The sequence below is a fragment of the Podarcis vaucheri genome (genome assembly GCF_965113315.1).
Source record: "Podarcis vaucheri genome assembly, chromosome: 6".
Taxonomy (NCBI): domain Eukaryota; kingdom Metazoa; phylum Chordata; class Lepidosauria; order Squamata; family Lacertidae; genus Podarcis; species Podarcis vaucheri.
Genome location: NC_138764.1, coordinates 46786280 through 46801621, shown reverse-complemented (window position 1 = coordinate 46801621; position 15342 = coordinate 46786280). Strand labels below are relative to the sequence as shown.

The 15342-nt window shown below is 45.8% G+C and overlaps 1 protein-coding gene across 1 annotated transcript in view; it reads right to left on the bottom strand.

Annotated features, from left to right (window-relative positions):
* The window catches only part of LOC309534720 (uncharacterized protein), a 97137-nt gene that overhangs the window by 12022 nt on the left and 69773 nt on the right, over positions 1–15342 (bottom strand). The window lies entirely within an intron of this gene.

Sequence of the window (15342 nt, the reverse complement as noted above, 5' to 3'; positions counted from 1 at the left end):
TAGCCAGGGCTTTTTTTCCCCAGCCAGAACTCACCAGAACTCAGTTCCGGCACCTTTGATACAGAGGTGTAGGAAGGTCAGGTGGTACCTGGTGCGGAACATTTATTGTCACCCCCCACCCAATGATTGATTGATTGATTTTTGCCTGCAGAAATGGTTTTATGTTATATCATGTTTCCTTACAAAGGAATGTGGATTCTGAGCCTCTGATAACAAGTAGGCCACTATAGACAGATACGTATATCTACAGAATGGATTGTGTTATTTTATTTATATTTATTGTTTATTTATTTAATAAAATTTATTATTTAAAAACATGCAAAGTGGTTTACGAAAACAAAAAACCACCACAGCAGTAAAATCAAGAAAAATTAACAATCCTACTTTAAAACATACAAAAGCTAAAATATCAAGAATAAAATTACTTCAACTTCCTAAGCATCTAGGTATGCTTGCCTAAAGAATAATGCTTTTAGCAGGTGGCCGAAAAAAGTCTAGCAAAGGAATGTGCTTTGTTGAAATTTCAGCCTTCACGACACAGGAAAACGGCCAAGTAAACAGCTATTTTTGTGGAGGAGGGTCAAGATATTGACTGACATGCATGAAATTTTATATGGAGCTATATAATCCCTGATGTAGTAAGACAGGACCTTTGGAGCAGGCTTTTTTTTTTTTTTTAAAAAAAGTTTTTTATGAACTGCCCTAGTAGGGCAGTAATTGTTCCTTGATCATTTGTCACCCCCCTCCATGATGGTACCTGGGGTGACCCGCCCCCTGCCCCCCCTTCCTATGCCCCTGCTTTCATGTGGGCTCCATTGCCATTATAAGAGAACAAGGGAGGTGTTGATTGTGAGTTCTGGCACTTCCTTTTTCTAGAAATATAGCACTGGTCTTAATTTTGGTCCTGCATATTTAATACAAGAATGTCCATACTGTACTGTGCTGGTCCTGGGGGGAAGGTTACCGTTATCGTAGTCAAAGATCAGTCCTGAGTCACTAGCCTGGAAACAGTTCACAAGGAGTGAGACGAGGTCTTTAAGCAGAGGCTTGACAACCATATGTCAGGAGTGCTCTGATGGTGTTTCCTGCTTGGCAGGGGGTTGGACTCGATGGCTCTTGTGGTCTCTTCCAACTCTATGATTCTATGATTCTATGATTCTATGAGGTCCGAAGCAGGAAGCCGGGCGGGGAACAGGAACACTGGAAGGTCAGGTCTGGGTCCAGGTAGGATCAGGTACTCAACGACGACGTTGCTCCTGCAACCTGGGACCGGGCTAACTGGCCTTTATCTTCTCTGAGGCCAGGGGCGGTCCCGGCCCCCAGGAGACCCGCCTCCCCTGGCCTTAAGGCGAGCACTCCTCCTGGGAGAAACCAGTTCCCTTCGCCTTTCTGCCCTGAGCCTCTGCAGTTCAGGAGAGGCTGAAGGGTTAATGGACCCAGGGGGAGACTCACCTGTAGGCACTGAGTCCTCAACCACCTCCGGAGCCAGAGTGGATTCACCTGGTGCCTGCTCCTGAGGATCCGGCACAGGTGCAGGCACTTCAGACTCAAGGCCCTGCCCCAGTTCAGCCAGCCCTGGAGGCGGGGACTCCTGTGCAGGCTGGGATTCCTCCGGTTCTGCCTCTGAATCAGAATCCCCCCTCCCAGCCCCCCCCTCAATCGAGGGTCTGGACCCGGCTTGCTGGGGTACGCCGCATGGAAATCTCGGAGTCAGGCAGGCGAGTGGACGTTGGCTGCTGGTTCCCAGGAACGGTCCTCCGGTCCATACCCCTTCCAGTCTATGAGATACTGCAGCTTTCCCTTGCAGTTCCAAGGTGCTGCCCACTCCCGAACCGCTGCCACCTTCCCAGGATGCATCTGCACCCCATCTGGAGAGAGTCGGTGACCAAGGAAGTCCACTGACCACTGATGGAACTTGCACTTGCTGAGCTTCGCATACAGGCGGTGCTCCCGCAAGCGCTGCAGCATGGTCCGGACGTGACCCTCGTGGCGAGCCGGGTCACGGGAGAAAAACAAAATGTCATCCAAGTACACCACCACGTACTTGTCTAGCAAGTCCTGGAACACGTGGTTGATGTACCGTTGGAACACAGCGGGCGCATTGCAGAATCCGAAGGGCATAACCAGGTATTCGAACTGCCCGTACCGGGTCCCGAATGCTGTCTTCCACTCATCCCCGGCTCGGATCCGAATTAAATTGTAGGCCCCCCGGAGGTCAAGCTTGGTGAACACCTGCGCCCCTTGCACCCGCTCCAGCAACTCCGAAATAAGGGGCAAGGGGTACCGGTCTGGGATGGTAATTTTGTTCAGGGCCCGGTAATCATGGCAAAGGCGAAGCTCCCCACATTTCTTCTTAACGAAGAGCACTGGCGCAGCGGTGGGTGAGGTAGAAGGCCTAATGAACCCACTCTCCAGGTTCTTGCGTAGGAAGTCCTGCAAAGCTTCGTGCTCTGGCTCTGTTAGAGAGTATAAGCGACTCACCGGCAGGGGCGCTCCGGGCTGGAGGTCTATGCCGCAGTCAAAAGACCGATGTGGCGGCAGCTGGTCTGCCCCCTGTTCCTCGAACACATCTTGGTAGTCCCGGTACTCGGCTGGGAGCGTGGACGCAGCCTCCTCAGTGGGTGCGGCTGCTAGCATCTCAGACTGAGCATGGGAACATGGGTCTGGGAAGTGCACAGTCCATTTGACCCAGTCAATCTGAATGTTGTGAGCCTCCAGCCAGTCCATCCTGAGCACCAGGGGGAACCGGGGCATGGAGGCAATGTCCAAAGTTCGCATCTCCCGGTGCTGCTAGAGACACAGGACCAAGGGCTGGGTCTCCTGAGTAACGGCACCTGAACGCAGAAGCCGTCCGTCAATTGCCTCCACCTGTACCGGTTCTGGCTTGTTCTGAAGTGGCTCCTGATGATGGGCAGCAAAAGCAGCGTCCATATAGGAGCGGGTTGCCCCCGAATCTACCAGAGAATCCAGGGCCCACCTGGAGGGTATAGACGTACCGGGACCATAAGGTGTTGCAATTCCATCGGTGCGGGCCCATTCTGCGCTGTTTGGGACCCCCGGTAGCCAGGGCCATCAGCTACTGGGGTTGGCGGTTTCCCTGTGGCTGGCGTTTCTCAGGACAGGACCGGGCGTAGTGTCCACTTCCGCCACAGTAGAGACATAGATTCCCCTCCCGACGCCGCGTCTTCTCTGTGGGGGAGAGGCATGGCCGCACTGCCCCGAGCTGCATAGGCTCCTCCGATGACTCGGCTGTGGCCGTGGAGCTGCTAGTAGAAACTGGCGCCGAGAACTGGAAGTGCCAGCGGCCCCAGGCCTGACGACGGTCCTCCAGCCGATCGTCTATCTGTAGACTCCATTGAATGAGGGCGTCTAGCGTGGTGGGGCGTTCCATTGTGGCCAGCTGGTCCAGTATCTCATCCGAAAGCCCCTCGAGATACTGGTCCTGAAGAGCAGAGTCATTCCAGGTCAAGTCCTGTGCCAGCAGCCGAAATTCCGTGGTGTATGCGGCCACAGTAGACTTGCCCTGTTTCAACTGCCTAATTGCCCGGTTGGCTTGACTCCCCTTCTGGGGGTTGCCGAACGTGGCCTCCAAAAGATTGCAAAACCCCATGTAGTCTGTCAGCAAGGGGGAGTCTTGCCTGAGCAGTGGCAACGCCCACTTGGCCGCCTGGTCCTTTAACAAACTAATCAAAAAGTGCACCTTGGTGCGGTCGTCAGGGAAGTCCCGGGCTCGCCCCTAAATATACAACTTGGCCTGGGCAAGGAACATGGGAAAGCTGGCCGGGGCCCCATCAAATTTCTTTGGCAAGGCCACTGGGTATTTGCCAGGAGCCGGGGCGTCGGCCCCAGGAGCCGATAGGGCGTCCAACCGCTGCTGAAGTGCCGTAACTGCATTGGTGAGCTGCTGCACGGTGTGAGTCAAGGCCTGGTTCTCCTGGGCTATTGCCAACAGCGTAGCTGCTTGGTCGGCCATGGCTTCTGGCTCTTCCCGAACGCACCCCAACGAAGAGGGAGTGCGGGTGTGGCGGGAGCAAACTGTGCTGGTCCCGGGGGGAAGGTTACTGTTATCGTAGTCAAAGATCAGTCCTGAGTCACTAGCCTGGAAACAGTTCACAAGGAGCAAGGCGAGGTCCGAAGCAGGAAGCCGGGCGGGGACAGGAACACTGGAAGGTCCGAAGCAGGAAGCCGGGAGGGGAACAGGAACACTGGAAGGTCAGGTCTGGGTCCAGGTAGGATCAGGTACTCAACAATGATGTTGCTCCTGCAACCTGGGACCGGGCTGACTGGCCTTTATCTTCTCTGAGGCCAGGGGCGGTCCCGGCCCCCAGGAGACCCGCCTCCCCTGGCCTTAAGGCGAGCACTCCTCCTGGGAGAAACCAGTTCCCTTCGCCTCTCTGCCCTGAGCCTCTGCAGTTCAGGAGAGGCTGAAGGGTTAATGGACCCAGAGGGAGACTCACCTGTAGGCACTGAGTCCTCAACCACCTCCGGAGCCAGAGTGGATTCACCTGGTGCCTGCTCCTGAGGATCCGGCACAGGTGCAGGCGCTTCAGACTCAAGGCCCTGCTCCAGTTCAGCCGGCCCTGGAGGCGGGGACTCCTGTGCAGGCTGGGATTCCTCCGGTTCTGCCTCTGAATCGGAATCCCAGGCCATCACATGTACTTATAATCCTCAGATGGACATGGGGAATGGTGCCCATAATGGAGTTGAGGGGGAAGGAGCCCTTAATTGTTATGCCCCTAGGTGTCTTGGTATGCAATGCGGGTGAGAAATGTAGGACAAATGGCTGCAAGCTACAAAAGCATGGACTTCTGCTGGGGGAGGTCACCCAGTCACTAAAATGTTGCTGTGGAAACCAGAGGCCCTAATCTGTTTGGGCCCGGAGGCACTTCTGAAACTATTTAGGACACTACAAAATACCCATTTCACAGAACAAATAATAGTGAAGCTCAAAAATACTTCTTACCAGAGCAAAGCAAACCACTTACACCCACGCAAAGCAAATAAACCAGACCCTAAAAGCTCTAATAATAATAATAATAATAATAATAAGGAAATCCCCACTTCCAACCAAACAACATCAGAGGCTTGTACAAGAACTTTCTTGGGGGGGGGCATATGTTGATTAACTTCAGGTGCATTGTTTATATAAGCTGTAAACCATATACACTGATAGGTCCTTTAAATTTTGAATGGTCTGTTGCCAAAGGGTTGATGGTTATGATTGTGTAAACATGTTGTCAATGGGATTTTTAATCTACTTTCCTGATCAGTTAGTTCCAAGGAGGAAATTAAATCTTTTGATTATACAAGAAAAGTAAAACTTTTTTAAAAAACATATACAGTAGATCTTCATTGAGTCTTTACGCTATATCATATCAAGGTCATTACTCAACCATAAAATATTACTACAAATAAACAAACTACCAAAAAGATAATCCAGATCATAGCATGGTAAGATACGAAACACTACAACAGAGTTAATATAAACAAAAGCAGCACTTGAATATTTAGTTGTCTTCCTCTTCTGTTGCGTTCTTGCAAAATTTCTGGAAAACAATTTAAATATTTCCCTTTGGACGTCAGGATATCTACACTGATTTATATATTGTTGAAAGTATCCAGCTATGCCCTGTCCATCTTTATGTTCAAACAAAAGGAAACACAATGGGGGACTTCCGCTTTTATCGCAGCTGCAACAGTGTGAGCTCTGACTGCAGTAAGCAGGTCAGGGCATACACCGGTACTGTGAGGGGCAACGTTTGGCTAAACGACCCCTGAAAAGGCTTGGAAGGAAGCTCAAGTCAAAAGGAACTTCGGCAATGTCTTTTTGGAGTCCCAGCACCCGTCGCCAAAAGAAAAAGAAAACTGCTGAGGTGGGGGAGAATCCAGGCACAGAGAAGAACATCAAACAGGCCGGTGAAAAGCCTCACATCACTGAAGCAGCGACAAGATGGTAAAATCTCTATTTCTATATTAAAATAAACGTAAAGTGGTGGCAGCAGCAATAAAACCTAAAAGGAAATAAGACGAAGGGGAAAAAGGGAACTCAGGGTGGGGGAAAACCCTCATGGAGTGAGTAAACCCAAAACAAAAGAAAGAGTAAAAATAGCGGAGGAGAAGTAATGCTACCACAAAAGTAAAAGGAAGACAGAAGAATGGGAAAAAATTGATGGGATACTGCCAGGGAGATAAAGTCCATCATGGCCCCAAGCCGTTTGCCGGACGATCCTTCGATCTCCCGTAGTCACGCAGTATCAGCAATTAGCGACATGAGTTTCTTCTAGAACTCATGCACACTTTATCAGCAGATAATGCACAGCCAAAAGTTGCACTCAGGAGAGCATTATTTACAAGCTTTATTCAGTGTTGATCAGAACAAAGAAAGACATGACTGCCTGCGCCACTGTCTCAGACAGAGAGAGAAACGAAAGCAATAGCAAACATAAACATCCTGTGAACAGGAAATACGCAGGCTGTGACACAAACATCCTGCTCCCTTTTAAGGTGGAACAGAAATATCCTAACATCCTCCCCCTTTCCGTGTAACCTGTAGTACCTGTGGTTCAACCCAATTGCAACCTTTGTACATAAACCTTAAGTTGTTCTCTGTTAACAACCTTAGACAACAGATCAGCAGGAATTTCATTTCCTGGCATGTAGGACACCTGAATGAGTCCTTTCTGAATACACTCTCTTGCACGATGTAGCTTAATCTGCAAGTACTTGGACCTTTGCTTGCAACTCTCTGAGTTCAGCAAAGCCAAACATGATCTATTGTCTTGATACACTTGTACAGGACATTTCACAGAAACTCTGATGTCCTTAAACAGTTGCATCAACCATTCACAATCCATGAGTGAAAATGACAGAGCATTGAGTTCTGCTTCACAGGAACTTAGGCTCACTGTCGTCTGCTTTTTGCACAAACCAGTGGTTGTACATGTAGCATACTTCAGAAGTGCTTGTACCATCCGTGGTGTCACTTCCAAAACTTGCATCTGCAAAGATTTCAAGACCTCCAGTCTTCTGACTGGTGAACCTCAGCCTGTAGTGCATAGTCCCTTTCAAATAGCGGGCTATGCGCTTCAGAGCTTTCCAATCCTGAACAGTAGGATTGTTGGCATGTCTGCTAAGCAGGTTAGTGCTTACAGCAATGTCAGGTCTTGAACATCTAGCAATGAAATTCAACTTGCCTAGAATGCATCTGTACAGCTTTGTGTCAGAAAACTCTTCAGCAGTACTGTCTACCTGGTAACCTGTCACCATCGGTGTGTCTGCTGGGTTTGCATCAATCAAATTCAACCTGGTTAATACATCAGCAATTTTCTGTGTTTGGTGTACCAGAAAATTACCTGCTTGGTCCCTCTCCACCTGTAGAGAAAGATAGTTGGATACCTCACCAAGATCCTTCATGTCAAAGTGCTCCTTCAGCTGAGCTAGGGTGCTTTGGTACAAAGCCTGATTCTTCCAAAACATCAGAAGATCATCAACAAAACATAAACAATACAGTTTGTTTTGCCCCTCCTCCTTGACAAACACACACGGATCAGCTGTGCCCTGGGCAAATAAACCAGGCAAGATCCTTGCCTGGCAATTAAAAAAACAAAGAAATGAAAAATTAATAAATAAAATAAAAGTAGAAGAGAGGACGATAAGGGATATGACACAAATTAAAAAAATAATTTGAAAAATATTACAAAAAATTATATCAAAAAGATAAACAGTAAGAACATTGTTCTTTAAAACCCAATTTGAATCACGACAGGTTCCATAGTGCCAAGCTTGGGGTAAGCAGTAAATCCTGTTGCATTATTCTAGAATTTTTTTATAAACATTTTCTCCCCCAAAGTATTGGAAATCCCAAACAATTCCACAAATGTTTTCATGGAAATCTGTCAGGGAACTGCCATCAGTGCCGGAGGGAGAGAGCAAAAGCCACAGGGATTATAGAGAGCGTCCAGGGATCGGGAGAAGCAGCTCATCTGATGGGGAAGAGAATCAACATAGCACCAGTGGAGAGGGGGTGCAGGAGCCGGCAGTGGCGAGGCGGTCCCATGACTCCTTGCCTGGGACAAGCGGGGAGGGAAAGGGTCCTCCGCTGCCCACACCCACTTTGCGCAGAAGGCTTTCGCGCAGAGAGGGAAGGCGGAGACTGGGCGTCAAAGAGCTTCTTTACTGGAAGAAGTTTAAGAAACACCCACTCATGGATTCTGCCAGCGACTGAGTCAGCCACGGGTGAGTGGCGCTCCGGACAGATAAAGTTTCCTTTGGCAGCCCAACCAGGTGTTTGCAACCAGCCAGGGAGATATTTGCCTGCTTGCGCACGAGCAAGCCCTAGAAAACATTACAAAATCACTTTACAAACTCAGTTTTCACCTTGTTATTGACTTTGTTTATTCAATCAGAACAGAAATGCATTTGAAAAACAATAAAACCTATGGAATATTCACCGTCCACAATCCAGCTCAGAGTTGTATGCTTAACCCACCAATATTACTATATGTATAAGCACATTTAGGGACGCGGGCGGCACTGTGGGTTAAACCACAAAGCCTAGGACTTGCCGATCAGATGGTCAGCGGTTTGAATCCCTGCAGTGGGGTGAGCTCCCGTTGCTCCGTCCCTGCTCCTGCCAACCTAGCAGTTTGAAAGCACGTCAAAGTGCAAGTAGATAAATAGGTACCGCTCCAGCAGGAAGGTAAATGGCGTTTCCGTGCGCTGCTCTGGTTCACCAGAAGCGGCTTAGTCATGCAGGCCACAAGACCCGGAAGCTGTACGCCAGCACCCTCGGCCAATAAAGTGAGATGAGCACCGCAACCCCAGAGTCGGCCATGACTGGACCTAATGGTCAGGGGTCCCTTTACCTTTATAAGCACACTTAAACACTGCCTTGAGAGTGGGGCCAACAATACAGGTAACAAGGGAGAGTTCTTGTACATTCATTAAGATGCATTGATGCAGCTAACATATTAAGCTCTTTGCATGATCACAATGAACAAAATGTGCCTTGTAACACTTTCTAATTTTGTAAACATAGGCAGGAATTCCATTAGAGCTAGATCTGGAGTTGTGAGCACACCCATTTCTATAAACAAACCGATGCCCTTTTTCCACTGCAGCCAGAACAAGCTTCTGTTCTGTCAGACCCAGAAGCTCCTAAGGATCCACAGTTGTTGTTTTCAACTGATTTTTATTGACATTTTCTCAGAAAAAGTAAGAAATGCATAATAACAAACAAAACATGTGTAACAAAACTTGGCTAGGAACTTAGTCCTGGTACTACTGGCTGATGCATATAAGACAAGAAGAGGTAAGGTGTAGAAAGAACAATCTGGAAAAGCAAGATCTAAAGATCTAAAGTGTTTAGGTATAACACGAGTGCATAATGGACATTGAAGATCTGTGGGGAGGACTGCTCCCTGTTGTCAGGAAACAAATTCAACAGATGGAAATCCTGCAGCAACATGACTTACCAGCTGCTCTCTTCAGTGACGGGAACCAGTTAGAGCTGCACAGGAAGACCTACAGTATTCAGTAGGCTCTTTAGAAGAGAGCCAGAGGAAGCCCACAGTGTCTTGGGGCCCTGGCCTTGATTCTGACCTTCCTTTACAACGGGTGAAAGCAAGCTATTTGTTCCCTCTCCCGAGAGGGGAGAGAGAGAAACAAGCAAGACCTTTCCCCCTGTTTTGAGCCAATGAGCAAACTGCAAGTTTTGGACACAAGCTGATAGAAACAGCCCAGGGTCCTAAAGACCTTCTGATTCCTGCTTCTCTATCCAGCTTCTTGTCTTGCTGTTCACTTTTCATAGCAGCTGGGAAGCATCTGGCACAGGTATTCCCTTGAAGCTATTTTGTGTGAATAGTGGGTGGGTGGGTAGCAAAAGCAAAGTGTTCTGCTTAAGTCCAGGCACTCAAAGATCCCTATATAGCAAATTCTAAGTACAATGTACAAATCTTTACTCATATGTAATTCTCATAATGTTTAATGGGGCTTTGTCTCAGGTAAATCAAATTGGGTATAGGATTATAGTAGTCATGGTAGATTAAGAACAGTTGAAGCATCATAACTGTACATTGGTACCTCAGGTTAAGTACTTAATTCGTTCCGGAGGTCCGTACTTAACCTGAAACTGTTCTTAATCTGAAGCACCACTTTAGCTAATGGAGCCTCCTGCTGCTGCGCCGCCGCCGGAGCACGATTCCTGTTCTTATCCTGAAGCAAAGTTCTTAACCTGGAGTACTATTTCTGGGTTAGTGGAGTCTTTAACCTGAAGCGTATGTAACCTGAGGTACCACTGTACTAAATAGTGCTGCTCCTTTGTTCTCCCTCCTTCCTCCCAATCAAATGAAACTTCCCTGCCTGGTTACTCAGACGTAAGTCCCAATGTACTCAATGAGGAGGACTCTCAGGTAATGTGTATAGGCTTACAGGCTCCATCTTAAGGGGGCATGGGTTCATTTACAGTCTGTTTTAGCTATGTGCTGCTGCTGTTGCACTCCTATGGTGTCATTCTTGGTTTTTTTATTGTTTACTTTTGTTTTTAGGATTTACATAGACACCATTTACAAATTATTGGGGGTTAGATGGAAATGCTGAACTATAACGGGCAGCTATAAAATAATATAACAGGACAATTGTTATTACATAAAATAATTTTGAAAATAATGGGGTGGGGGAGAGACCCCCGTACCAAGGACAGGGAATGGGGACTCTGGAGCCTCATCAATGGATCATTATGATCTGCATACAAAATCACCTGAAATGTGATTTCCCGGGAAATGTTGCTCTTTCAGAGGTAAACTACAACTCCCAAAATAACTACAGTTCCCCAGATTCATTGAGGGGGCAAGTCTGTTTTGAATGTGCTTTAAAGATACATGCTGCAATTCCAACCCTACTTACCTGGGTTAAGCCCTAATGAATTCTGGCTAAACATAATTAGGATTATGAGGTAAAATTAGGATTTGGAGGTAAAATTGGTAATGATATATTGGGCTAAAGATATTGGACATAGCATACAGTTAGAAGATTGGGAGAGGTTATGGAATGAAGGTATTACCATATTTTTCGCCCTATACGGCGCACTGGCCCATAGGACGCACCTCATTTTTTTTGGGGGGGGGGAATGAATAAAAAGAATTTATTTTCCCCCCCAGCCCCCAGAACAGGCTGCTATCCGCAAGCCTTGCGAACCCGGCGGGACCTCCCGCCGCGCGCGCAGGGCTTGCGGACATCTGCCCGAAGCACGGGGTGTGCTCCGCAGCGCGCCCCATTCTTCGGGCTGCAGGCTGCTGCCCGCAAGCCTTGTGAGCCCGCAGGAACTCCCCCAGGCTCGCAAGGCTTGCGCAGAGCTTACTAAAGCCTGCATTCGCCCCATAGGACGCACACACATTTCCCCTTCATTTTTGGAGGGGGGAAAGTACGTCCTATAGGGCGAAAAATACAGTAATTTTACAGTATGTAATACACTTAAAGAAAATGTTATGAAAATGATGTATAGGTGGTATTAACTGGTATTTAACGCCAGTTAAATTGGCCAAAATGTAAGGAAAAAGAAGGTACTTTTTACCATATGTGGTGGACGTGTAAAGAGGGGGGAAGCTGAGGGCGGAAGCCTAAGGCAGCACAAAAGAAGAGGTTTCCCAATATTACAGAACAAAGAAAACTGATATAGAAAGACGAGGGGGAAGACCTTTGCGCAAAGAGGCAAAACCACTCTCTGGTACAAACGCCCCAATTCCCCGGCATGGCAGCGCTGAACTCTCGTATAAAAAGGAGACTGTGAAAAGCAAATGCCTCCCCTGTAAAATAATTGAAAGAAAAGAAATTAATTGGAAAACCTCTGCCTGTTCAGTGGAGGGAGGGGGAGGCAGGAAGAAACAGTTTGTGGACAGAACTACAGAACTGAACAGACAACAGAGAAGGGGGCCGTGCGCCTCATGCGAAAACCCTCTGCTAATAATTGCACAAGGTGTTTTAAGAAAAGCGTGTCTAGATACACCAGATTGAGCAAAAATAACGAACTGAAACTAGAAATTAGGAAAAACTAGAAGAGTAAACTATTGGAGGACTTTATAATGGACTAAAAACTGTAGTGAAAATAAACGACTAAAAAAAGAGACCCGCTGAGGAAAAATAACTTGAGAAATCTGACATGCCTGTGTGGGAGAAGGGAAAGAGAAGTGTGGAGGTGTGCTGAGTCACGGGGACCCTCCGCCATTGACGGAGACTGCTAGAAACAGGGACAGGAAGAGAAGACGAAGAGGAGTCCTTAAAGATCCCAGAGAGAGTTTCTAAAGTCTCCGGAGAGAGAAAGACAGGGAAGGAAAGAAGATACAATGATACGTGTGGCTGTTAAAAGCAATTACAACCAGAAGAATACACTAATAGAGACTACAGCACCACTTATTGGATATAAATAGAAAGACAAGAATAATTTTAAAATTCACCACAGATGGTACTTAACTCCTGACAGACTGTCAAAAATAAATAAAAGGAACAACGACAAATGTTGGAAATGTAACAGAACAAAAGGTACGTTATACCACATGTGGTGGACTTGCCCAAAGATTAAAACCTTTTGGGACATGATCCATGACGAAATAAAAAAATTGATAAGGACATCACACACACACAAAAAAAAGGCAGAGGCATATTTATTAGGAATCCTAGATAAAGATATCCCCAAAGATAAAATTAACTTATTTCTATATGCGACAACAGCGGCAAGAATTTGGATTGCTAGCTATTGGAAAGAGGAAAGCATCCCAACAAAAAGAGAATGTTTGGGGAAACTTTGCGAGTACCTGGAATTAGCAAAATTGACAGATATAATAAGGAGAAAATCCAAAACTATGGTTATGAAGCAATGGGAGTGCTTAAATGATTATTTACAAAACCAGGGCTCAACTACAAAAATCTGGTTGTGTTTAGAATAATCTATGAAAACAGAGGCTCTGAAGAACGGACTATTAAAAACCCGTGAGGTAAACGGTGGAAGTCTTTTTCTCCCCCCCCTTTCTTTCTTTCTTTCTTTTCTTTTCTTTTTCTGTTTTTTTTTTCTTCAAAAGAAACAATTTATTTGAGGTGGATAGGGACAAGATGAAATTATACAATTGAATATAAAGGTAGATGGGAGACGGCTATGTATTGTGAGTGCTTATCTACTTTTGAAAATTTTCACATATGATTTTTTCTTTAACTTCTTTGTTCTTTGTTCTTTTTTCTGATATCTTATTCGTCATTTCAATGTGTTATCATGAATAGCATTTTATAGAGGTAACTGTAAATATGAAAAAAGACAAAATATTCTCTAATTCTTTTTCCTTGGTTAGATGTATTTTCTTTTTCTTTTGTATTTTCTTTTGCTGTAAATATGTATGTTTTTTAATTTGTACTGAATAAAAATCTATTTAAAAAAAGAACCCGCCCCCCCCAAATAAAAATAACCAGAAGCTTTTTTTATTAGGTATAGTAGGTAGAGTGATACCGAGACAAGATAAAAAATTGTTCGTGTATGCAACAACTGTGGCAAGAATATTGTTAGCCCAAAGATGGAAACAACAGGAGCTACCAACAAAAGAAGAGTGGCAGATGAAGTTGATGGGCTTTGCAGAACTGGCAAAACTGACAGGAAGAATCTGGAACCAGCGAGACCAAGCATTCCAAAGGAACAAATTTATATTATATCTAAAAAACAACTCTAAGCAATTAACATCATCAGCAGGGTTATTTGGAGATTTGTAAGATGAAACTGCTACCTATTCAGGTTGAGTAATACAATATTTTAGGTAATGATATAACAACGATAGGAAACGAAGTGAAATGCAAAGATGTAAAGTTTAATTTTATAAACCATCAGATGGGAGGGAGGGAAGTTGTTAGGCTCAGTTGAGCCAAAAAGATAAAATAAGATGGTACGATGTTACGTAATGTGATTGTATGTAAAACCAATAAAAATCATTTTAAAAAACATACGTAATTAGGATTAAGCCTCAGGTGTGCTTCTATCCCACAAACTAATAATACTTTTTAAAGAATGCTATAAGATGGGTCCCCTTAGCGAGAGAATGTGCATATCTGGTATGGCAGGGGAGACAATGTCACACCCATCCTAAATTCACGGCTTAATGTCTCATTCTTTGGAGCCTGGAAAGTGAACTTCTGAATTAGGGCAGTGAAGAAAATGAAGAGCTCGGTCCTCGCCAACTGCTCTCCAAGACAAACTCGCTTTCCTAGAAGAGGGGGAGAAAGAGACTGTTTCAGTGGAAAGCTTTTGCTACAGTAAACTTTTACTTTTGTAACTAGTTGTTGCTAAAGCCGTAGTGACAGAGGCCTGTTTAAAACGACACTGGTGGACCAGGAAGCCAAATACCTATAAACATTCTGTTGTTTCAAAATGAAGAAACCAGTCCTATCTATTTCCTCATCCCCTCAAAAAACCACACGGCTCAGTGAGGAGTGGGAAGAGAGCATGCCAACACCGTATTGTGTAACATCACACCTCCTATGGCAGCCATTTGTGTCTTACACACAGAGCACTTCCCCAGAATGCCAGATATGACCACTAGCTTCAATAGGTTGGGGACCCCTACAGTGCACAACTATTTTAGCAATACACCAGACTTCCCCCATCCAAGCCATTATCATGTAGTCACTGTTGCAATTCTAATGAGCCACCCATCAACTTTTGTTACCTGCAGAGAATGGCAGAAACGCTTCCCTTTTCCTGAACTGACCATTCTCTAGGAAATGACCAGGATTAAACACACTGGGTGTTTCCCACTCATCCTCGTCAAAGAGCAGTGAGGTCAAGTTGGTAAGTAATATAGTGTCCTGCCAAAGAAGAAGCAGAGAAAAGTGGTAGACTAAAACTTGCAAAGAAATCTTTGTCTTTGGATCTGTGCAACTACAGCAGTACTAAGCCTCCGAGATCCAAGTCCAACTCAGAAAAAAATGTTTTGAATGGGATATTTTTATGCATTATTAAGTAATTCATTGAACCACGTCTCACAAAAACACAGGTTCAATTTTAAAATATATTCAAAGTAGAATAGGAAACACCAGGTGTTGCAGTTTGGGTTACTAGTAATGGTCATTTAAAAAGAAACTAGCTATCCATGCAAATGGTACAGACTGCACTTGGAATCCATTTTTTGCCAGGGGTTGGAAAGAACCAAAAGTCTATCTAGCCATAACCCCTTCCCTCCACTCCAGATCTTGATGTGCCCAAAGAACACCCCAGACCCTGCCCAGTGGCCATGCTGGCTCAAGCAGAAGGAGTTCAACAGCATCTTGGGAGCAGCACACTAGCTATCCCTGACTTAGAACTTTGGCATCAAG